The sequence below is a fragment of the Bubalus bubalis genome, chromosome 20 (assembly GCF_019923935.1).
Source record: "Bubalus bubalis isolate 160015118507 breed Murrah chromosome 20, NDDB_SH_1, whole genome shotgun sequence".
Classification (NCBI taxonomy): Eukaryota; Metazoa; Chordata; class Mammalia; order Artiodactyla; family Bovidae; genus Bubalus; species Bubalus bubalis.
In genome coordinates, this window is record NC_059176.1 from 7,944,225 (window position 1) to 7,955,817 (window position 11,593).

At 43.7% G+C, this 11,593-nt stretch overlaps 1 long non-coding RNA gene across 1 annotated transcript; it reads right to left on the reverse strand.

Annotated features, from left to right (window-relative positions):
* Window positions 1-265: 265 nt before the first annotated feature.
* On the reverse strand, window positions 266-6,508 carry LOC123330793. Its single transcript, XR_006546963.2, has 3 exons — window positions 5,828-6,508; window positions 4,537-4,621; window positions 266-930 (listed from the first exon to the last, which is right to left on the reverse strand). It is a non-coding gene; the product is annotated as an uncharacterized LOC123330793 (long non-coding RNA).
* Window positions 6,509-11,593: the final 5,085 nt, after the last annotated feature.

Consider the following 11,593-nt stretch of genomic DNA (forward strand, 5'->3'; position numbering starts at 1 on the left):
CAGTGTAGATACACTGCCATGTACCGTTTGTAAAGCAGGCAGTGATTGCCAACCTGCTATACAGCACAGGGAGCTCAGCTCAGTGGTCTGTAATGACCCAGAGGGGTGGGATGGGGCTGGAGGGAGGGGAGCCTAATGAGGAGGGGATATATGCATACACTGGAGAAGGAAATGGCATCCCACTCCTGTATTCTTGCCTGGAGAATCCAGGGACAGAGGAGCCTAGTGTTCTGCTGTCTATGGGGTCACACAGAGTTGGACATGACTGAAGCGACTTAGCAGCAGCAGCATATGTATGCATATAGCTGACAAGCTTCATTGTACAACAGAAACTAACATCGCATTGTAAAGTTACATTTGCAATTATATTCCAGTGAAATTATATTCCAATATAAAAATTCACAGGGTGAGGAACATGCAGACAGATGGACCAGCACTTCTTGAATCTGACTTCTTGACTTCCAATTCTGTGAAAACAAAGTTAGCTGAATTTTGTTTCTGGATTCAGAATCACAAGGATCCAGGCCCCAGGAGGAAGGCAGCACATTCCAGTGGAGACCTCTTGATGGCCTTGCATTCAGACACAGATGTCCTGATCCGAACCCAAGTTCAGTATCTTTATCCATGGCACTCATGTTCAGTCACTCAGTCGTGTCCAACACTTTGCAACCCCATGGACCATAGCCTGCCAGGCTCCTCTGCCCATGGGATTTTCCAGGCAAAAATACTAGAGTGGGCTGCCATTTCCTCCTGCAGGGAATATTCCCAACCCATGTTTCCAACGGCTCCTGCACTGCAAGCAGATTCTTTACCACAGAGCCATTGGGGAAGCCCTGTTATCTGTGGAACCATGCCTAATTACCCATTCTTCTCCTGGCCTCCGTTCTCCTATGTCACTGGAGATGGTGGAGCTCAAAAGAACTTTTTAACCTGTTGGAATAAGCAGAGTGTTACGATTAATAACACCATGCTACCATCACTGGAGTCCCTCGGAACAAAACATAAAATACCAAACAAAATGACACGGTGAGTAGCAAACACTTTGTACAGCTGGCAAAATAGAAATTGTTCTATAGCTCTGTCACAATATAGACTAGTCTTCTCTGCAAAATGGGAATCTTTTAACTCCCTTTTCATTCAGAAACGTGTTGAGAGAATGGCTTGTAACATCTCAAACACTACCGGATGCATTTGACATATTATTATACATAAAAGCAATGATAATGGTGTTATTGGGTCTTCCCTGGTGGGGCAGACATAAAGAATCTGCCTGCCAACGCAGGAGGCACAAGAGACATGGGTTTGATCTCTGGGTCGGAAAGATCCCTTGGAGCAGGAAATGGCAACCCACTCCAGTATTCTTGCCTGGGAAATCCCATGGTCAGAGGAGCCCAGTGGGCTACAGTCCATGAGGTCACAAAGAGTCAGACACAACTGAGCATGCACACACAATGACGTTATTAATGGGACATGCCTCATGTAGGAACACGGAGACAGCCTCGATTTCAGCACGAAAAGTATGTTAGAAATAGCAGGACCGTCTATCCCACCAGGGAATATGAAGAAATTGGCCTTGAATCCAAAAGTTAGCAAGGATTAAAAAAAAAAAAAAACATGACTTTGCTTTCTTGAAAATGTATCCAATTGAATTTCCTTTCAAACGACAACTGAATTCTTCATTGGATTCCTTCATTTCTGTTAGAGTCTGGCTTCATAAATGCCATCTCTGCACAGTATATTATGCACATCATTTATTCAGCAGATATCATAATATATTCAGAGCTGTTCTTAGGGAGAGAAATTTCAATATTAGATAAAACTAGTGAGATGGCGATGGTAACTGTGTTTGTCTGGTACACAGAGTAAATAGGATTGTTAGTGATTGCTAAAGGCTTTGGGAAAAGATAGGGAAACAAAGATAGCCCGTGCCAGACTCTGAGCCAACCCGTTACAGAGGTTCAGGGGAGCTTGATTACCTTCTGCCACCATGTACTTCTAAGCAGGCCCAGTGATGAGTTGTTCCGTCCTTATATTTTCTCATAAGAATAGCTGAATGTTATCCTAATTAGAAATCTGCTCAGATTCTGAAACAGTCTGGTATTGCCTGCTCGTCTCATCTTTTTATCCTACGCCTCTCTCTCTCTCTCTCTCTCTCTCTCTTTCTCTCTCTCTCTCACATACACACATGCACGCACGCACACATACATAGTTATGTTCAATGTCACAAAGAGTCAGAGGTCTTGCCTGGGCCCCATCACAAGCTGACCACATGGATGTGACCTTGGTTGGGGCTCTCTCTGCGTTTTTCAATCTGCATTGGCAGGGCCTGGACGGGAGTCTCTCTCTGGGTCTTCTAGCTCACGTTACCTGTACATTTCAGAGCTGACCTACGGATGCCCAATCCTGGTCATATGCTTTGCAGGCATTAATGCATTCAGCCCTCACAGCACCCCAGGAGAGAGCCAGTATTAACTGCTCCATGGCAAGGATGAGGAAACTAAGGCATGGAGAGTTTAATGAGTTAGCCCAAGGGCACATCAAGGAATTGGCTCAGTCAGAATAACAACTTAAGCCCCGTGGTGCCAAAACTCGGAGCAGAGAGCACTGAAGGACCTCTATGAGGCCCAGATCTGCAGTGAAGAATCCTCAGTTTGACCCTTCAAGTCTGTGACTCATGTATATTCACTAGCACATGCGTGAAGTCACATACACAGCACTCTCCTTGCCACCAAACAGAATGGAGAATCTCACAAGTGTCCTAAGAGGGTTGGAAAGAGTGGACTTGAGAATCTAGAAAAATGGTACTGATGAACCAGTTTGCAGGGTAGGAACAGAGATGCAGACAGAAAGAACAGACTTGTGAACCTAGCAGGAGAAAGAGAGGGTTGGAGGAACTGGCATATATACACTCCCATGTATATAGCTAGTGGGAAGCTGCTCTGTAGCACAGAGAGTTCAGCTCAGTAATATGTGACAACCTAGAGGGGTAGGATGGTGGGGAGGTGGGAGGGAGGCTTAGCAGGAGAAGATATATGTATACCTACCAACACAACATTAAACTAAAATTGAATTATCCTCCAATTAAATTAAAAAAAAAGAGTGGACCTGTGGAGACAGAGCTGTGATTTTGGGGAAGAAATCAGACAAGAAAGGAGACTGTGTTGATGCCCAGGAGAGGGGCGGTGGCTGGGGCTGAAGGGGTCCTGAGGTTCCTAACGAAGGACACGTTTGGAACAAACCATGAAGGGCGGGCCAGGGTGGAACCAAGAAGAGACAGGCCAGGTGGTTGACCGGTGTGGGAAAACCACAGGGCAGGAAAGTGAGAGCCAGGGGTTCAGGCTGTGTCAGCCCTGGGGCTGAGCCCAGGGACCCTTCCTGCGAGGAACGGGAACCGAGGAGGCTGTGACTGCCGACCGGAGCTCATGTTTCTTTTTTGTTTTGTTTTGAATCATGCTGAATGCCAGTGGCTTTGGAAGGTCTGAATTTCTGCATGAGGATTCTCAACCACACAGGTGATGGGCAAGGTTTCAGGAAGAACCTGTCACGATCACACAGATTTGATGAAAGCCCTCTACGTGGCACACAGCCACCTTCTGGGTGTTGGCAACATGGATGGTTATCTAAGAAGGTAGCATCTAAATTATTACAATGAACTCACCTCACATCCTCTCTTCTCGTCTTTTCTTCCACAGCTCCCTGGAAGAAGAGATGGACTGGAGAGAGTGTGCATCTCACCATGCACGGCCCCGCCTACGGGTTTCCCTTTGGCTCTTCCACGTGGGGCCCAGTGGGCTGGCCACATGGGAAGAGCCGGGGATGCGTGGGAAATGTCAGCACCCCATGGGTCTAGAACTTGTTCTCCAGCCATTGTTTTTGCCTCATTAAGAGCTTCCTTTTTTCTGCTCCCACCAGTCATCGTTTTGGGGTTGTTTTCTGAAGCATTCTGACAGTTTCAAAACCGAGAAGCATGACTCAATCCTTGTGGGGGATCTGTTGGTTTTTCCCAAATGAAAAGAATGAAATTCCATATGTGGGAAGATTCCTGAATTTTTCTTTATTTGCTCTGTTCACACACCTTCAGGGCCGAGCTCCAGACTGAAGGGTAACAGGTGCTGTTGTGTCTTCTTTTGCTTTGGTCCCCTAGTTGGGGGGTGATCAGATCCTCTAGCAGGGGCTAGATGCCTTTCTATAGGAGTTCCCAATCACCCTTTATCTCTATGGACAGAAGAGAGGGCTGAATTTCACAGCTATGACATCCTGTAAAAAGTATAGAAAGTGGCAGAATAAAGGAAAGAAAGAAAGAGAAGGAAAGAAGGAAGGGAGGAAGAAAGAAGAAGGGAAGGAAGGAGGGAAGGAAAGAAGGAAGAAAGAAAGAGATTCAGATACAAGTGGATCTGATCTGAAAGTTTTCATTTCTACTATTATACTCAGTATGATTTCCTGAACGAAGAGAGTGAAAGGAAGCTACTGGCTCAGTTTCCCATCTATAAAATGGGGCAGTAAAAGGTAATTTGCTGGTTGGAAGAATCGACTCACCCATGCCTTACGCAGTGCAGGTGTCCACATATGTCAGTGAGATTTAAATCTGGATCTTCTACCAGCAAAAGGGAGGGAAGTAATGCTGGGTTGATAAAGGAAACAGAATCAAGAAGTCAAAGTCTTCTTCAAGGTCACAGAACATTTCATGAGTCACGTGATTTCAAATCGTGGGTGTGTGTGTGTGTGTGTGTGTGTGACTCAGCTGTGGACAGGAGGCCAGTCCAATCCCCTCCCCAGACCCTCAGCTGTGCCCTGCTCTTCCTGGCCTCCTCTCACCATCCTCACCTTGTCCACTTTCTAGAAAACAACAGAAAAGAGTAGAGAGAAATTTGAGACTCGAGAGACATGGGTTTCTCTCCTTGTTTCCTTCTGTGTGAGTGTGGAAAGTTCTCTTGAACTCTCCGAGATTCCATTTCTTCCTCCATAAAAGAAATGGGGCTATTTTAAAAGTCTTAAATCTTAGCATCTCCACTCTTCCCCCTCTCCTCATTCACTTCCTCCTGTTATCATCCACCATCTAAGAACCCCACAGAACTCAAGCGGAAGACACACCAGAGGGAACACCATGCTGGGCTTCTCCCCTGGATTCTCCAGACAGATGAAGGGCCACCCCTCTCAGCTGGCACTGAGGGATTCTGAAAGTGCCTGGAGTCTGGAAAGTCCAGTTAACATCCTGCTCTGGAGAGCATCTCCAACCCAGACTGGCCCCAGGGAAGCTCCCGCAGTGGAAGCCTCGATGCATGCTGTCCACTGCCCACCTGTGGGTGCCCTGCCTTCCGCGACCGCTTGTCAAGGCACAAACAGAGCCTGAGAGCAGGATTTGCAGTTAAAGGGAGGGGGAAAATGAGACCCAGGAAAAGTGGGAAGTGAGGAAAGAGACAAGACAAAAGCTGGAGAGTGAGCGGGGGCCAGGGAAAGAGAAGGAAGGCAGAAAGGGATGGCGGCAGGAAGGCAACAGAGAGACAAAGAGACAGAAAATAAGAGGAGACAGGACTTGCTAAAGATTAAATAATAGAACCCCTGGACTTTGCTGTTTGGATCCTCAAATCTGTAAATTCTACTAACAACAACTGGAGCTGACAAGTCACCACACCCCTGCACTTTTCCCTACTCAGTCCATGGAGTCTCCCTGTGGGTTGTTTAGTCATTAAGTTGTGTCCTATTCTCTGCGACCCCAGGACTGTAGCCCACCAGGCTCCTTTGTCCATGGGATTCTCGGGCAGGAATACTGGAGTGGGTTGCCATTCCCTCCTCCAGGACATCTTCCCCACCCAGGGCTCGAACTCACCTCTCCTGCTTGGCAGGTGGATCCTTCACCGCTGAGCCAGCAGGGAAGCTCGGGCAGGACTGTTACTTGTCGCCATCATCAGAAGGATGCTGGGTCTTAGCTAAGATCATTTTCCTGAAGCTGCTTGACAGGTGAGCCCAGTGTCTGGCCCACCTGATCCCAGAGTCCAGGACTGTCCATCAGGTTGGGCTGCCTCCAAGTTCAACCTTGTTCTCACCCAAAGAATCTCAGACACACACTGAACTCCAAAGCATGGAAATCAATTAGAACAAGTCAGGGAAAACAGTTTGCAGCCTGAACCACACATGCCAAATGGCCTGGGGGCCAGGCCCCAATGCCCCAGAATTTTTTTTTTTTTTAATAATTTCAGGCTAGAAAAGTCAACCTCTGTTGGAAAATTAGACCTAAGATGCAGATGTGACCATAACTCTCGCAATTCATGTATTTGTTGATTCCTTAATTCATTGTTCAACCACTAATTTATGACCAGCAGAAAGGTACAAACTCTGGGGAATATACCATATTAAATCAGGACAAACTCTGCCTTCCAGGAGCTTAACCATGCAATGAGAAACTTTACATATATGTTTAAACATCTCTTAAAGATGAGTTTTAAAAGGAAATTTAAAAAGGAAAAATGCCAGCAACCTTCAGGGTCTGGATAAGAGTATGTGTGTGTTAGTTGCTCAGTCATGTCTGACTCATTGCGACCCCATGGACTGTAGCCCATCAAGCTCCTCTGTCCATGGGAATTTCCAGGCAAGAATATTGGAGTGGCTAGCCTTTCCCTTTGGAGAAGGCAATGGCACCCCACTCCAGTACTCTTGCCTGGAAAATCCCATGGACAGAGGAGCCTGGTAGGCTGCAGTCCATAGGGTCGCTAAGAGTCAGACACGACCAAACAACTTCACTTTCACTTTATGCATTGGAGAAGGAAATGGCAACCCACTCCAGTGTTCTTGCCTGGAGAATCCCAGGGACGGCAGAGCCTGGTGGGCTGCCGTCTATGGGGTCACACAGAGTCTGAAGCGACTTAGCAGCAGCAGCAGCAGTCTTTCCCTTCTCCAGGATCTTCCTGACCCAGGGATGGAACCCAGGTGTTCTGGATTGTAGGAAGATTCTTTACCATCTGAGCCACCAGGCAAACCTGGATAAGAGAATAGAAGAGTATAGATAAGCTTTATACTAGTCTAGCCTCTTTTTACAGACCATCTTTGAGGTCAAATCACCCTTTCAAATCATCAGTGTTCTCACCTATAAAATGGACCAGTAATAGTCATAGGATCAGCTACTGTACAAAGTCAAGGTGATGCCTCAGTGCACTTGACTACTTGAGTTGATTTATCCTCAGGGAACCACAAACTATACATGTCCCAGTTACATTCCAAACAGGGAATTTTTTTTTTCCAGTTCTGACTTGATGCTATTCCCTTTTCTGTATTTTTTTTTTCTCCTTCTATTCTTAATAAGTTTAATCAAAGGGACAGTGAACTGAAAAGGGAAAACATGTCAAAATGCCGAGAATTCTGAAAATATAACTTTCCAAATTGTGCAGCTTGGTGCTGGCAAGATGACAAGGGCCCCTACAACCCAGTGCAAACACAGAGCTGCAAAATCACGCAGCTCGCGTGTGCAATATATGTATGTTACGTGCCAAGTGCTAAGCAAGTGCTTTTAAACAAATGACAAATACGATAAGACTCTTGGAGGATAAGGCCAAGTGAGTATGAGAGTCTTCTAGATTCCGATGTGGACATGTGCTCACCTCACCCCTGTCTGCCAGCCAAGTACCATGCCAGAGACCCCTCCTTAGCATCCCCTTAGCGCCCCCCACCCACTCTCTCTGCCTACCTGTGTCCAGCGGTCCTGCAGCCACAGGCAGACACCATCAGGAAAACGCAACTTCATTTCAGCTGTTAAGTGTCTGGGCTGAGAGAATCTCGGACGGCACATTTTTTCCCCCAATCAACTTCACAAACTTAACTAATAATTTCATTCCCGGCATGACAAAGCCGCTAGTTCATGCCAACAGCAACTTAAACGGAACGGGTCATAAAAATTCCCTTGTCTGCCGATGCCCTCGTTAAAAAAGAGAAGGGATGACAAAGTGAAAGGGAAAACGCCGTGATTCTTTTATGTGAAGATTACATTTAAAAATAACCAACTAACCGTCTGCACTTTTCCGGTGCCTGACGTCTCCAAACGCATTTAGATTGATACAGACTGAGGCTGAAGTTCTCGTGCTGAGTAAACAGTCAAGTGTTCTTAATAGGAATTGCAGTTTCTCGACATCTGTTAGGGAAAAGGGAATGGCGAAACAACAATTTAGAGTGAGATTGGTTTTGTTAAATGCATTTAAATTCCAAGATTAGTGGTGTTCTTTCTTTTTCAATTAGCATTTACTTGTAGAAAGGTTACAGCTGAAAGGACTGGGGGGGAGGTCGGGTGGGGTTTTTTCCCTCACTGAGAGGGCACTCTAAAGCATAGTAAAGCTAAAATAGGAAGAGAACAGAAGACTTAAAAGAACTTAAAACCGGTGCCAAATCGAGACAGCCGATTTTGAAGGGGAACGCATTTGAAAAAAATAAAATAAAAATAAAACAAAGTTGAATTGGGATTGGATTCTCCTGTCCTCTGGGTTGAGAAATCATAAATTGCTTTGAGAAAATATAGAGATGTGTATTTTCCGAGCCAGTTACTAAATGAAATTTGCATGACTTCCCAAATATATGCCGCGGTTCTGTTTGAGTGTGTAAAGAGCTGTAACTAGCTCCATTTTTTTTTTTTTTTTGATAGAAACATAAACAGAGACACAAAATGTAGGGAATGTTTCACCTGTTTTACTGCCATTAAATAAACCTCATCTGCTACCAAGCTGTTTTGGGTGACATTTGTTAAATAAATACATTTTGTGGGAGACTGGAGCACTAAAGGAAAGAGACGTGTGAGCAATGTTCTCGGATAAATTCTGCTTGCTTCTCAGCACCCTTACCCCTGCCCTGGGGGAAGAATGAGGTGGTAAATTCAGATTTATGGTTTCCCATAGGTATTTTAGGTCTAAACTTAACACAGCTATAATCAAAAGCGCATGTTATTGTTAGTAAAGTTTCTTTTAACTCTCTGCCTCCTCCCCCATTTTTCTGGCTTTGTTCATTTCACCATCTCTTGTTCCCGCTGCGAAACATCTTTATTTGGTAGTTGTGTTATTCTTCCTTTAGGGATACATTTAATATTTATTTTATTCTTCTATATGCTTTGTTTTTTAATCTATTAGTGTGTATACTTTTGCACAGCTGTGGCCTTTAATATACACTTAGCTGTGATTCTTTTAAAACATGTATATTGAATATTTGTTTAATTAAAGCCAGTCCTAGCCAGTTTAAAGTCAGACTAATTAGTTTTTATTAATTAAAACTAATAATTAGATAAGGCAGTTCTCTAGAGTATCTCTATGGATATCCTAAAAGGCACCAGGATGGATTATAATTTCTGATGATTTCTTGTGTGAGGTCTCTACAATTTTGCAGCAATTGTAATCAGAGAAAGGAATGGGTAAGACGTTCTGAATATAGAAGAGCATTATTGCATCAGCTGGACAGTCAAGCTAAGGTCTTCATGGTCCCCAGCAAACAGTGAGTTCATGTGATGGTAACTAAAAAGTTATATGTTTCTAGAACATTCTGCAAGCAGACTTTAGACACCAGGATGCCTTTGTAGGCAAGGTTCCTCTGACTTTTCAGCTGGCTTCCTTTGAGAAATTGCATACGCTGATTCCTTTCAATTATCTGTCAATTTTCAACATGCAAATAGAAACATGCATGTCATCACTTTGGTACTCACCAACTGATTTCCTCCAAGCACCCAGACCATAAGTGAATGCCGTTCAATATGTTCTCTTCCCTTTTTATAAGTGGAGTTAATATTACTGAGCAGATTTTGGTCAGCTTCCAGGAACCCAGTGTGTAGAGATGCAGAATTTTATTTTAGAAGCACAAGTTGGTTTGCAAAATGTGAACTTAGCCCAACTATTTCTTTGTTTCATCTTTCTTGCTAGACATATTTTTTCTTAAAAAAAAAAATCTTCATAGAAACACACGTACACATGCACAATTTTGGCCAAATTATGATTACTGCTTAGAATGTTTTTAATTATTTTACATGCTTATAATACAAAAAGGATAAAGAAAGAGGGGGAAATGGCCCAAAACAATAACAAATAATACTTTGGCATGATTTATTTGCATTGTCTTCTATGCATATACTTTTAACAGATTTGAGTTCACTGCATTTTGCTCTTACTCTCATCAATAAATATCTATTTATATTGTTAAAATTTCCTCACTTACATAGCCTAATATTTATATATAATACTTTCCCCAATCATTCAGCTTTTGGGGGCATTTTGTAGTTTTCCCTTTTTTTCTTCATAATTGCAGTAATGTTTAAATAAACCAATTCAAGGAAAATAGCTATCTATGTTGGATTACTTTCTTAGAATGGATTCCTGGAAATAGAATTACTAGGTCAAAGAGTACCAACATATTTAATGTTCCAGACGCATATTGGCAAATTGCCTTTCATAAAAATTAGACCAATTTACCCTCCTGCAAAGAGCATATGAGTGTCTGTCTCACAGCATCTCCTCTGTTGCAAGATTTTTTAAGATGTCTGCAAATTAGAATGATGACAAAAAATGGTAACCTTTGCCTGAAATAATTTTTAGACATATACCAAGCAATAGATTCATTTTAAAAACATTTTAATTCATCAAGATATTTCAAAGTATACTTCCAGAATGCTTTCTAATCAATGAACGCTATAAAGCTGTAATACATTATCATACATAGTAGACTGTTTTTAGAAAACCTAATTTTTTTTTCAAACTGCAGTATAGTTAATTTATTATGTTGCATTAGTTTCAGGAGTACAGCAAAGTGACTTAGTTATACATCTAGCTAGCTAGCTAGCTGGCCATGTTGATGCTGAATCTGGCCTCAGTAACCTGATCCAAATTAGCTCTGTATACAGAGTTTGTGGTGAAGTAGAAAAGAATAGCTTTATTGCTTTGCCAGGCAAAGCAGGCTATAGTGGGCCAAAGCTGTGTGTCCTACCCTAGAGGGGTTAGTGAGGAGTTGTATAGTATTAGTTAAAAGAGTGTGATCAGCTCATGGACTTTTTTCTGACTGGTTGAAGTCAAAGTGAAAATGTTAGTCATTCAGTTGTGTCAGACTCTGCAACCACATAGATGTAGCCTGCCAGGTTCCTCCATCCATGGGATTCTCCAGGCAAGAATATTAGAGTGGGTAGCCATTCCCTTCTCCAGATCTTTCTGACCCAAGGATCGAACCCCGGTCTCCTGCATTGCAGGCACACTCTTTACCTTCTGAGTCTAATTGGTGGTGAGGTAAGAGGGAGTCAGTATCATCAACCTTCTGGTTGCAGCTAGTCTGGGGTTTCCGTGCCTGTGGGGCAGCATACTTAACTTCTCCCACCAGTGGGGGTTTCAGTACCTGCAAAACATCTCAAAGATATTGTCCTGTGTATCCCTAGAGGGGGAACCAGGACTCTGCCCCAAGGCTGCACTATTGTTTCTTGACTGCTCCTCTCTAGTCTCTGCATGCCCTTCCTTCTCTAATTAGCATCTGTTTGAACCTGTCCCTTGGAACTCAGGGAAGGTCAAGGAGGCTGAATGAAGCCTATTTCCTGTAGTCAAGAAATGTGGGACACAGAAAGGCTTTTGTGCTCAGGAGCCCCACAGGGTCTTGC